The sequence below is a fragment of the Scyliorhinus torazame genome, chromosome 4 (genome assembly GCF_047496885.1).
Source record: "Scyliorhinus torazame isolate Kashiwa2021f chromosome 4, sScyTor2.1, whole genome shotgun sequence".
Lineage (NCBI taxonomy): Eukaryota > Metazoa > Chordata > Chondrichthyes > Carcharhiniformes > Scyliorhinidae > Scyliorhinus > Scyliorhinus torazame.
In genome coordinates, this window is record NC_092710.1 from 54,479,060 (window position 1) to 54,491,998 (window position 12,939).

The 12,939-nt window shown below is 43.8% G+C and overlaps 1 long non-coding RNA gene across 1 annotated transcript in view; it reads right to left on the reverse strand.

The window, feature by feature from the left end:
* Positions 1-3,904: 3,904 nt before the first annotated feature.
* Positions 3,905-12,939, reverse strand: part of LOC140410220 (uncharacterized) — a 32,811-nt gene continuing 23,776 nt past the window's right edge. Inside the window, exons 2-3 of the long non-coding RNA XR_011940576.1 lie at positions 10,005-10,142; positions 3,905-4,305 (exon numbers count right to left, since the gene is read on the reverse strand). This is a non-coding gene — a long non-coding RNA (uncharacterized lncRNA). The remainder of the gene's footprint in view (positions 4,306-10,004; positions 10,143-12,939) is intronic.

Genomic DNA, 12,939 nt, shown 5'->3' on the forward strand with positions numbered 1-12,939 from the left:
TGTACTGCAGAGGACACTTCAAAGGGCTCATGCAGCAAGGCAAGATGGGTAGAGCTCAGTAATAGGAAGCAGTAGCCAATAGCCAGCAGGAGATAGAGGAGCAGATATGTAGGCATTTTTTGGAAAAGTGTAAAAGCAACAGGGTTGTTGTGGTGGGCGATTTTAACTTCCCCTATATTGACTGGGGAAAATATTCCCCTATATTACGTTGTGCTAGGTGCGTGGGTGCGCCAGAGTTTGTAAGGAGCATCCAGGAGGGCTTCTTGAAACAATATGTAAATAGTCCACTGGGGAAGGGACCTTACTGGACCTGGTATTGGTGAATGAGCCAGGCAAGGTAGTCAACGTTTCACTCGGGGAGCCTTTCGGAAACAGTGACCATAATTCAGTAAGTTTTAAGGTACTGTTGGATAAAGATAAGTGTAGTCCTCGTGTGAATGTGCTAATTTGGGGGAAGCTGATTATATCAATATTAGCGCAGAAATGAAGAATCGAGTTCGGAGGCGGACCTTTGAGAGTAAGTCAACATCTGGCACGTGGAAGGCTTTGAAATGTCAGTTGATAGGAGTTCATGACTGGTATGTTCCTGCGAGGAAGAAGGATAAGTATGGCAAGTTTCTGGAACCTTGGATATTGGGAGCCTAGTCCAACATAAAAAGAAAGCATTTGTACGGTCTAGAAGGCTGGGAACAGAAAAAGCCCGTGAGGAATATAAGAAAAGTAGGAAGGAACTTAAGCAAGGAGTCAGGAGGGCAAAAAGTGGTCATGAAAAGTAATTGGCAAATGGGGTTAAAGTAAATCTCAAGGCTTTTCATGCGTATATAAAGAATAAAAGGAGCCAGGGAAAGGGTTGACACATTCAAGAGCAGGGAGGGAATCTATGTGTGGAGCTAGAGAAAATGGGCGAGGTACTAAATGAATACTTTATTCACAAAAAAGGACTTAGTGGATGATGAGTGTGGGGAAGGGTGTGTAGATAGTCCGGGTCACATTGAGATCACAAAGGAGGTATTGGGCACCTTGAAAAACATGAAGGCAGTTAAGTTCCCAAGGCCTGATGGGATCTACCTCAGAATACTGAGGGAGGCAAGAGAGGACATTGCTGGAGCCTTGACAGAAATCTTTGTATCTTCACTGGCAGCAGGTGAGGTCCCCGAGGATTGGAGAATAGTCAATGTTGTTCCTTTGTTTAAGAAAGGATAATCCAGGAAATTGCAGGTCGGTGAGCCTCATGCCAGTGGTAGGGAAATGATTGGAGAAGATTATTCACGACAGCATTTACTCCCAATGGGAAGCAAGTAGGTGTATTAGCGAGAGGCAGCATTGTTTTGTGAAGGGGAGTTTGTGTCTCACTAACTTGACTGAGTTTTCCGAGGAAGTGAAGAAGATGATTGATGAAGATAGGGTAGTGGATATTTTCTACATGGACTTCAGTAAGGCCTTTGGCAAGGTCCCTCATTGCAGACTGGTACAGAAGATGAAGTCACACGGGATCAGAGGTGAGGTGGCAAGATGGATAGATGGAAGACAGAGGGTAGCAGTGGAAGGGTGTTTTTGTGAATAGAGGGCTGAGACTAGTGGTGTTCCACAGGAATCAGTGCTGGGACTGTTATTGTTTGCAGGATATATACATGATTGGAGGAAAATGGAACTGGTCTGATTGGTACATTTATGGACAACACAATGGTTGGTGGAATTGTGGAGAGCCATCAGGACTGTCAGAGGATACAGCAGGATATAGATTGGTTCCAGACTTGGGCAAAGTGATGGCAGATGCAGTTTAATCCAGACAAATGTGAAGTAATGCATTTTGGAAGGTCTAATATGGATGGGAAACAGTAAATGTCAGAACCATTTAGAATATTGACAGGCAAAGGGATCTGGGTGTACAGGTTCACATGTCACTGAAAGTGGCAATGCAGGTGGAGAAGGTGGTCAAGAAGGCATATTGCATGCTTGCTGTATCGGCCGGGGGATCGAGTATAAAAATTGGCAAGTCATCCTGCAGCTGTACAGAACCTTATAGACTCATAGATGTTTATAGCATAGAAACAGGCCCTTCGGCCCAGCTTGTCCATGCCGCCCAGTTTTATCACCAAGCTAGTCCCACTTGCCTGCATTTGGCTCTTATCCCTCTCTCCCCACCCTGCCCATGTAACTGTCTAACTGTTTCTTTTTTTAAAATTTAGAGTACCCAATTCATTTTTCTAATTAAGCGGCAATTTAGCATGGCCAATCCACCTAGCCTGCACATCTTTGGGCTGTGGGAGCGAAACGCACACACACACGGGGGGGAATGTGCAAACTCCACACAGACAGTGACCCAGATCGGGGATCGAATCTGGGACCTCGGCGCCACCATGCTGCAGAGCCTAACTATTTCCTAAAGGAAAAGATTCTACCCACCTCTACCACTGCCTCTGGCAGCCCGTTCCAGATGCTCACCACCCTCTGTGTGAAGAAACCTCCCATCTGGTCTCTTTTGTATCTCTCCCCTCTCATCTTAAACCTATGCCCTCTAGTTTGACTCCTCTACCTTTGGGAAAAGATGTTGCCTATCTACCTTATCTATGTGCCACATTATTTTATAGACCTTTATGAGATCACCCCTAAGCCTCCTACGCTCCAGCGAGAAAAGTCACAGCCTATCCAGCCTCTCCTTATAACTCAGACCATCAAGCCTTGTAACATCCTTGCAAATCTCTTCTGCACTCTTTCTAGTTTAACAATATCCTTCCTATAATAGGGTGACCAGAACGGAACACAGTGTTCCATGTGCGGTCTTACCAATGTCTTGTACAACTTCAACAAGACGTCCCAACTCCTGTATTCAATATTCTGACCTATAAAACCTAGCATTCTGAATGCCTTCTTCACCACTCTGTCCACCTGCGACTCTACGAGGAGCTATGAACCTGTACCCCTAGATCTCTTTGTTCTGTAACTCTCCCCAACTCCCTACCATTAACCGAGTAGGTCCTGCCCTGATTTGATCGACTAAAATGCATCACCTCACATTTATCCAAATTAACTCCACCTGCCATTCATCGGCCCACTGGCCCAATTGGTCAAGATCCTGATGCAATCTTATATGACCTTCTTCACTATCCACTATGTCACCAATCTTGGTGTCATCTGCAAACTTACTAACCACGCCACCTCCATTCTCATCTAAATCATTAATATATATAACAAATAACAGTGGACCCAGCACCAATCCCTGAGGCACACCACTGGTCACAGGTCTCCAGTTTGAAAAACAACCCTCCACAACCACCCTTTGGCTTCAGTCGCCAAGCCAATTTTGTATCCAGTTGGCTACCTCACCCTGGATTCCGTGAGATTTAACCTTTTGCACCAACCTACCATGTAGTACCTTGTCAAAAGCCTTGGTAAATCCAAGTAGACAACGTCAACTGCACTGCCCTGATCTACCTTCATAGCTCAACATATTCTTTAGCTGATTTCTGAACTTAGCCTGTGTCAGTACATAAATGCAGGTGTTTGTGCAGCAGCTCAAAAGCTGCAGCATCAATCCCAGTTCTCTTACGAAGGGAGGTAAATATATGTCACTAAAACCTAAATATATCATCCGGATCCACATATAATAGAACATATACACTGCCCATAAAAGAATGAAATTCGCCGAGATAGCAAACAGTAAAATGATAGATTTCCTTCGGCTCTCCATCTCTGGATCGCTGGGGCTCTCCTGACTTACATGACCTCTGATTCTCCTCCGGGCTCTGCTGGCCACTAAAATGTACCTTACGGTTAAACTATTGAGCAGCATAATGATAAAAAATGGGACACATGGGTTGAGAATATAATGAAGAAGTTCAATTACTATCCAGAACTTTGAATACAAAATACCAAATGTTCCATAGCAAAACCAAGGGGCGTTTGAAAATTTATAGCGACCTCTCAACAGGAAGTACCAGAATATATTCTTTAAACAACTGAGAAATGACACTGTTCCAATAACGGTAACTGCAGTTTTCTGTGTGCAATATTTCACTTTCACATTCTGCCAGCAAATAGCCACAAATCGATCAAAGGTGAAAGTGACGGTGAACCAAACTGAACAGTCTGTAGTAGCATAAAGCAGCACGGCATGGATATTGCACACCGGAACATACCAAAGGAAAGAAAACAGTCTCGAATAAGAAATTGGAATCTGCCTCAACATCGAATCAAGGATAGCGACCAGCATATCCGCTGCTGCCATGGCCACCAAGTAGCATGTGGTGCCTTTGGAGAGACCACACTTTCCCTTAGATAGTATCGCAATCGTCAGCAAGTTAACTGTCAGGAAAGAAAACAGACATCAAATTATAAACAACACAAAATGCAGAAGTATAAGATAGATGGAGGCCTTGGTGAGATCAGTGGAGCATATAATCCCACACCACAAGACCAATCTGTGTGCTGTGCTAGAGTCAGATTTCTGAAAGTGATATATACTTAGTCCTTATTTCTCCACTCTATCCGTTATTCTTGAAGTTAGCATTAAATCTGTTTCCATCATCTTTCAGTTCGTGAATTCCAGGAATTCCAGGAAACATGCTGCCTAAAATAACAATCCCTATTTCCCTTATATTTTGTCAATTGTCCTTGATTTGTATCCTTTGGGTATCAACCCTGCTTCCAGGAGAGATTATTTATAAAAATGTAGCAGAGATCACACCATATAATGTGTTTTGTTTCAATAAAGTCTCTTCTAGTTTAAGGCTCTTCCAGTTTTCATACAGTTTATTATATCTGGTATAGATTTGGAAAGTATGAACTCTACCATTTGCAATGTAACTTTGCCCCATTGAAAGCGTGTACCTTAGATACAAAGCCTCATCACAGACATAGACAAAGTTTTATTAACGTTCATGACAACGGTATTTTTTTGGTTTTCCCATCCAGTAATAGGATTGAATAACTGTACCAGGGCTTCAGGACAAAGACAACATTTTCATAAACACACCCAGATTTGGGAATAATAATACAACCTAAATTAAACATACCCAAAAGTAAATACGGTCATTTCATTGTTGTTGCAGTTTTCAATTCCCAACTAAATATAGATGCATTTGTTCAACCTGGCTGTGTAAATCAGTAAAGACTCGGAATTCCTCCCAGGCAACAGCACCGAATTTGTAGACTTGTCCTGTGGATTTATGTGAAAGTTATCGTCCAGTTTTCGTAATACCCAGAATTTGCCAAATTCCTTCCATGTCCAATATATGCTTTGGTACAGTATCTGAATCATGGAATTCCAACAGTGCAGAAGGAGACCATTCGGCCCATTTAGTTTGCACCGACCCTTGGAAAGAGCACCCTACTAAAGCCTACGCCTCCACCGTATTGCTGTCAACCAGTAACGCTACCTAACTTTTCAACACTGAGGGGCAATTCAGCATGGCCAATCCACCTAACCTGCACATCTAGGGGTAACACGCCGCAATAAAACATAGAACATAGAACATTACAGTGCAGTACAGGCCCTTCGTCCCTCGATGTAGCGCCGACCTGTGAAACCACTCTAAAGCCCATCTACACTATTCCCTTATCGTCCATATGTCTATCCAATGACCATTTGAATGCCCTTAGTGTTGACGAGTCCACTACTGTTGCAGGCAGGGCATTCCACGCCCTTACTACTCTCTGAGTAAAGAACCTACCTCTGACATCTGTCCTATATCTATCTCCCCTCAATTTAAAGCTATGTCCCCTCATGCTATGTCCCATCACCATCCGAGGAAAAAGGCTCTCACTGTCCACCCTATCCAATCCTCTGATCATCTTGTATGCCTCAATTAAGTCACCTCTTAACCTTCTTCTCTCTAACGAAAACAGACTCAGGTCCCACAGCCTTTCCTCATAAGATCTTCCCTCCATACCAGGCAACATTTTGGTAAATCTCCTCTGCACCCTTTCCAATGCTTCCACATCCTTCCTATAATGCGGCGAACAGAATTGCACGCAATACTCCAATTGCAGCCGCACCAGAGTTTTGTACAGCTGCAACATGATGGCTCCGAAACTCAATCCCTCTACCAATAAAAGCTAACACACCGTTCGCCTTCTTAACAACCCTCTCAACCTGGGTGGCAACTTTCAGGGATCTATGTACATGGACACCGAGATCTCTCTGCTCATCCACACTGCCAAGAATCTTACCATTAGCCCAGTACTCTGTCTTCCCGTTATTCCTTCCAAAATGAATCACCTCACACTTTTCTGCATTAAACCCCATTTGCCACCTCTCAGCCCAGCGCTGCAGCTTATCTATGTCCCTCTGTAACTTGTAACATCCTTCCGCACTGTCCACAACTCCACCGACTTTAGTGTCATCTGCAAATTTACTCACCCATCCTTCTACGCCCTCCTCCAGGTCATTTATAAAAATGACAAACAGCAGTGGCCCCAAGACAGATCCTTGTGGTACACCACTAGTAACTGGACTCCAGTCTGAACATTTCCCATCAACCACCACCCTTTGTCTTCTTCCAGCTAGCCAATTTCTGATCCAAACTGCTAAATCACCCTGAATCCCATGCCTCCATATTTTCTGCAGTAGCCTACCATGGGGAACCTTATCAAACGCTTTACTGAAATCCATATACACCACATCAACTGCTTTACCTTCATCCACCTGTTTGGTCACCTTCTCTAAGAACTCAATAAGGTTTGTGAGGCACGACCTACCCTTTACAAAACCGTGTTGACTATCGCTAATCAAATTATTCCTTTCCAGATGAAGATACATTCTATCTCTTATAAACCTTTCCAATTTTGCCCACAATAAAAGTAAGGCTCACTGGTCTATAGTTACCGGGGTTGTCTCTACTCCCCTTCTTGAACTAAGGAACAACATTTGCTATCCTCCAGTCTTCTGGTACTATTCCTGTAGACAAAGATGACTTAAAGATCAAAGCCAAAGGCTCAGCAATCTCCTCCCTAGCTTCCAGAGTATCCTAGGATAAATCCCATCCATCAAGGGACTTATCTATTTTCACACTTTCCAGAATTGCTAACACCTCCTCCTTATGAACCCTTCTAGTCTAGTAGCCTGAATCTCAGTATTCTCCTCGACAACATTGTCTTTTTCCTGTGTGAATACTGATGACAAATATTCATTTAGCACCTCTCCTATCTCCTCGGACTCCAAGCACAACTTCCCACTACTGTACTTGACTGGCCCTACTCTTACCCTAGTCATTCGTTTATTCCTGACATATCTAGAGAAAGCTTTAGGGTTATCCTTGATCCTACCTGCCAAAGACTTCTCATGTCCCCTCCTGGCTCTTCTTAGCTCTCTCTTTAGGTCCTTCCTAGCTAACTTGTAACTCTCGAGCGTCCTAACTGAACCTTCATGTCTCATCTTTACATAAGCCTCCTTCTTCCTCTTGACAAGTGTTTCGACTGCTTTAGTAAAACACGGTTCCCTTGCTCGACCACTTCCTCCCTGCCTGACAGGTACATACTTATTAAGGACACGCAGTAGCTGTTCCTTTATCAAGCTCCACATTTCCATTGTGCCCATCTCCTGCAGTTTTCTTCTCCATCTGATGCATCCTAAGTCTTGCCTCATCGCATCATAATTGCCTTTCCCCCAGATATAACTCTTGCCCTGCGGTATATGCCTATCCCTTTCCATCACTAAAGTACACTTAATCGAATTGTCGTCACTATCACCAAAGTGCTCACCTACCTCCAAATCTAACACCTGTCCTGGCTCATTACCCAGTACCAAATCCAAAATGGCCTCGCCTCTCGTTGGCCTATCTACATACTGTGTCAGGAAACTCTCCTGCACACATTGGACAAAAACAGGCCCATCTAAAGTACTCAAACTATAGCCTTTCCAGTCAATATTTGGAAAGTTAAAGTCCCCCATAACAACTACCCTGTTGCTTTCGCTCCTATCCAGAATCATCTTTGCAATCCTTTCGTCTACATCTCTGGAACTTTTCGGAGGCCTATAGAAAACCCCTAACAGGGTGACATCTCCTTCCCTGTTTCTAACCTCAGTCCATACTACCTCAGTAGACGAGTCCTCATCAAATGTCCTTTCTGCCACCGTAATACTGTCCTTGACTAACAATGCCACCCCTCCCCCTCTTTTACCACCTTCCCTGAGCTTACTGAAATATCTAAACCCCGGCACCTGCAACAACCATTCCTGTCCCTGCTCTATCCATGTCTCTGAAATGGCCACAACATCAAAGTCCCAGGTACCAACCCATGCCGCAAGTTCACCCACCTTATTCCGGATGCTCCTGGCATTGAAGAAGACACACTTTAAACCACCTTCCTGCCTGCCGGTACACTCCTGCAACTTTGAAACCTTACTCATGACCTCACTACTCTGAACCTCCTGTATACTGGAGCTACAATTCAGGTTCCCAAGCCCCTGCTGAACTAGTTTAAACCCTCCCGAAGAGCATTAGCAAATTTCCCCCCCAGGATATTGGTACCCCTCTGGTCCAGGTGTAGACCATCCCATTTGGAGAGGTCCCACCGACCCCAGAATGAGCCCCAATTATCCAGAAATCTGAAACCCTCCCTCCTGCAATGGTTAGCTCTACTGCCTCACGACGCTGAGGTCCGAATATTCCGGCTCTGGGTCACTGTCCGTGTGGAGTTTGCACATTCTCCACGTACCTGCGTGGGTTTTGCCCCCACAACCCAAAGATGTGCAGGGTAGGTGGATTGGCCACGCTAAATTGCCCCTTAATTGGAAATGATGAATTAGGCACCCTAAATTTTTAATTTAAAAAAAAGAAGAAAAAAACCCTGCACATCTTTGGACTATTGGAGGAAACGGGAGCACACGGAGGAAACCCATGCAGACATGGGGATAATTTGAAAAAGCCATAGTCACCCAAGGCCCTGGCATTGTGAGGCAGTAGTGTTAACTACTGTGCCACCCATTATCATTATTATCATTATCATTAGTAAGTTCACTGCCTTCACCGATAAACTTCAGCACAATCTTTAGAAGCCCATGTAAAATCTGATTAATAAATATATCCCTGGTTGCAAATGCTGAAACGGTCTTCACATCTAACTTCAAATATTGCATCTCTTAAAATCATGCACTTGCAAGATGGTCTTAGTTTGAATAAATATGTACAGATTTGAATGACGGTGGGACCACATTTATCTGGATGACAGGGAATATGTAGACCTGCTGTAAATGTTGCCATTCACTCAGAAATGTCCTGTAAATGCTGAGACACATTCAGAAACAGCCTGTCATTAAGGACACTCTCAGAAGCCACCTGTCAATATCGACCAACATACACTAATGTCTTGTCCATATCGAAGAAGACAGTTAAAGGCTTTGAGTTAAACTGAGACACTCACAGGTCGATTTACATTCCATGTGTCCCTTGTAAATTCTATGACTCCCAACATAATCTACAGACTCGATGTAGACACTGACAGATCACAAAGATATTCGTATATGCTGTTAAAAAAATCTAAGGGTTCTGCGTTATCACTGAAGCAAAATCTTTTTAATACTGATAGGTCCCGTGTTTAATCTCATATGGATCCCTTTGTCAATAGTGACCACCTGCGAATGTTGCCATGATCCTAAGGAATTGTGTACTTTATCAGGATGCAGGAATCACCAAAAAATACACCATACATCAGCCACACATTTATATATGGCACGCATTGGAGCTCAGTAAGTCTTCTGTTACATATCAAATGTCCCAGGAACTCCACAGTGGGGAGAATTGGTAAATTAATGATCAGTGCGATAATACAGTGAAATATACTTTAGAAAATTAGTAGCTGGGTGTAGTGACTCACAGGAATTTGAACCACAGTAGAGACAGGATTAAGTAACCAGCAATATTGTAAAACATGCTGTAATACTTATAATTGAGATTAGCAGAATACCGGGTACAACATAAAACACGACAGTGTAATGTTAATATCAAAAACAACAATGTAGTTTAACAGAGTTACTAAGATAAGAGTTAAATATAGATCCTTACTCGGAACACCAACAGCGACAAGAAAGGGATAGTAAATCTTCTGGATGTCATAAAGTACATCTTGTATCTGGAACACCAGACTCCAATTCATTATTCAGCCCACAATGGAATCAATGTTGCAGTTGATGCTTCTGCAGTCTGGGAAAACATGTCAAAATGAAGCACGTATTCATAGTGAAGGTAAACCCTCTAGTGAAACAATTAGGGCCCATAGAGACTAATATTAATTCCAGTCACTGAACATACACGTTCAGTTAATACTTTGAACATCATCATTTATTAAATCACAAAGTGATTACCTGGACAATGCTGTAGATTCCGGAATGTTTCCAGGATACCGGACTCACCAAAATCCGGAACTTGCATTTTTAACCTGGTCCAGCCCTGTACCCCTTTCTTTGCCTCATCCATCTATTATTGTACGAGTGCAACAGGGCTGCACATTGCAAAACACCGTGACTGGTGTGTATGTGTGTGAACGAAACCTACTGTTTTATTTCATCTTATCTCGAGTTTGCTGCGCAATTTAGTCACAGAACATTCGAGTACTCCGAACCTAAGGGTTGGTGAAAATACACGATTTACAAGGTGGGGGAGGGGGGATCAAAAATCAAAAATGCCTGTCTGTTTCTAGGTGCGTAGTGAGAGGAGAAATCAAGACTTTGTTTTATAAATTTAGAGTACCCAATTCATTTTTTCCAATTAAGGGCCAATTTAGCGTGGCCAATCCACCCACCCTGCACATCTTTGGGTTGTGGGGGCGAAACCCATGCAAACACGGGGATAAAATGCAAACCCCACACTGACAGTGACCCAGAGCTGGGATTGAACCTGGGACCTCGACGCCGTGAGGCAGCAGAGCTAACCACTGCGCCACCGTGCTGCCCAAATCAAGGTTTCTTATATTAATCTCCCTCCTTTTTTTAATATCCGTTCATGGGATGTGGCATCACCTGTGGCTGGGCCAGCACTTAGTGACTAAACCTGAGGCAATTCAGAGTCAACCACATTGCTGTGGGTCTGGAGTCACAGATAAGCCAGGCCAGGTGAGGTAAGGACGGCAAATTTCTTTTCCTGAAGAAAATTCCAGATGAACCTTTAATAACAATATGCCGTGGTGGGATTCAGATGTTTGGTCCACAGAGGATTATCTTGGGTCACCCGGTTACCACGCGAGCTATGCGAGCGGCAATAACAGTAGCCACCCCTTCCCCCAAAAATTGAACACATGGAAAATAATGATCAATTCAAGGATAGTAAACATGAATTTGTGAAAGGGAAGTTCATCTTTGATGAACATATTGGCGGTTCTTTAGCTTGTTACTTGTTGCACAGATAAACAAACTGAGTGGAGTTGGATTTTCAGAAGACTTTGATAAGTTCTCACAGCGGAGGCTAAGAAACAAAGTGAGGGCGCAGGGCATTGGGAGCAATGTACTCGGATGGACGATGAATTGCGTCACAGACAAACAACGTAGAAGAGGAAAAAGAGTGTCATTCTCAGGATGGCTGTCTTTTACGGGTGGGGAATCACAAGCATCAGGGCTAGGGCCACATCTGGTCACAATCCATATAAATGGTTTAGATTGCAATGTTTCCAAATTTGTTAATGGCACAGAACTAGATGGAAATGGCGGTTGTGAGGAAGATGCTAGGAGGCTTCAAGTGGACTTGTACGGGCTAAGTGAATGGGCACGGACATGGCAGATGGAGTGCCGTACGAATGAATATACAGTTATCCACTTTGGTAGAAAAAGAGGCAGACGGAATATTCCTAAAATGGCGAGAGATTGGGAAGTGTTGGTTCCAACGGTATCAGGCTCGTTAATAATACACTGAAAGCTCGCATGTAGGTTCAGCAAACAATTATGGGGGAGATTTTTGTGGGCCTTCATTGCAAAGACATTTGAGCACTCAAATAGGGATGAATTTCTGCAATTTCTAGAGTCTTGGTGAGATGGCATCAAGAGTATTATGTACATGGAGAGATTGCACTGAAAGTTCACCAGATGTTAGCACTTACCCTGCTCCTAAAACCATTCACCCAGAGATACTCAAGTGGGGAAATAAGCTACCTACATCTACTCAGGAGGAAAAGTAAATGTGAAACTGCAACATGCGATCACTGGTACTACAATAACACCCGCCTCGACAGAAGGAAATGAGTTGTGGCTTGCTTGAATGTGTACATTCACTAATGCTCCTGCAAATCTATATTTACTCTCTCACATTCCTCCAAACACTGTCACTGAATCTGGACAGTGTTAAAGGATAGCCTGCCTTTCACCGGGTCATTTCAGACAGTCTGGTGATGGTCAGAGTTTTTACAGGCTCTGATGGTGACAATACATATTGAGGGATTCCCAGCTGTTTTAGGATATAGTACCAACAAGTTTTGTGTTCCATTTTTGTTTTAGCCTGTGCAGTGGTCACCAAGCCAGGCAAAGTGCTCCCAAAGTGGCTAAAAAGACCTTTCTGAGCCCCCCGCTGAACTTTTTCCGGGACACTATTCAATCACACGAGTCATTGATCAGGGTGTCCCAGACCTCCAGTCCTGGTTCCCTGTCAATTTGCTGCACAAAAGCCTTCGCCAGTGTGAAAACTGTTCAAGAGTGCCCAACACATCACACCCTGGTGGCAATTTCTCAGCCCAAGACCGTAAGAAACTACAGAGAGTCCAGAAACCGCCTCCCATCCATTGACTCCATCTACGCCTCCCGTTGCCTTGGGAAAGCAGGCAGCAGAATCAAAGACCCCTCCCGCCTGGGTTATTATCTCTTCCAACCTCTTCCATCAGGCAGGAGATACAAAAGTCTGAGAATAGGCACCAACAGATTCAAACCAGCTTCTTCCCCGCTGTTACCAGACTCCGAAATGACCCTCTTATGAGCTAAACTATCATCTCCACACATCTTCTCTACTGAGTAGTACTACA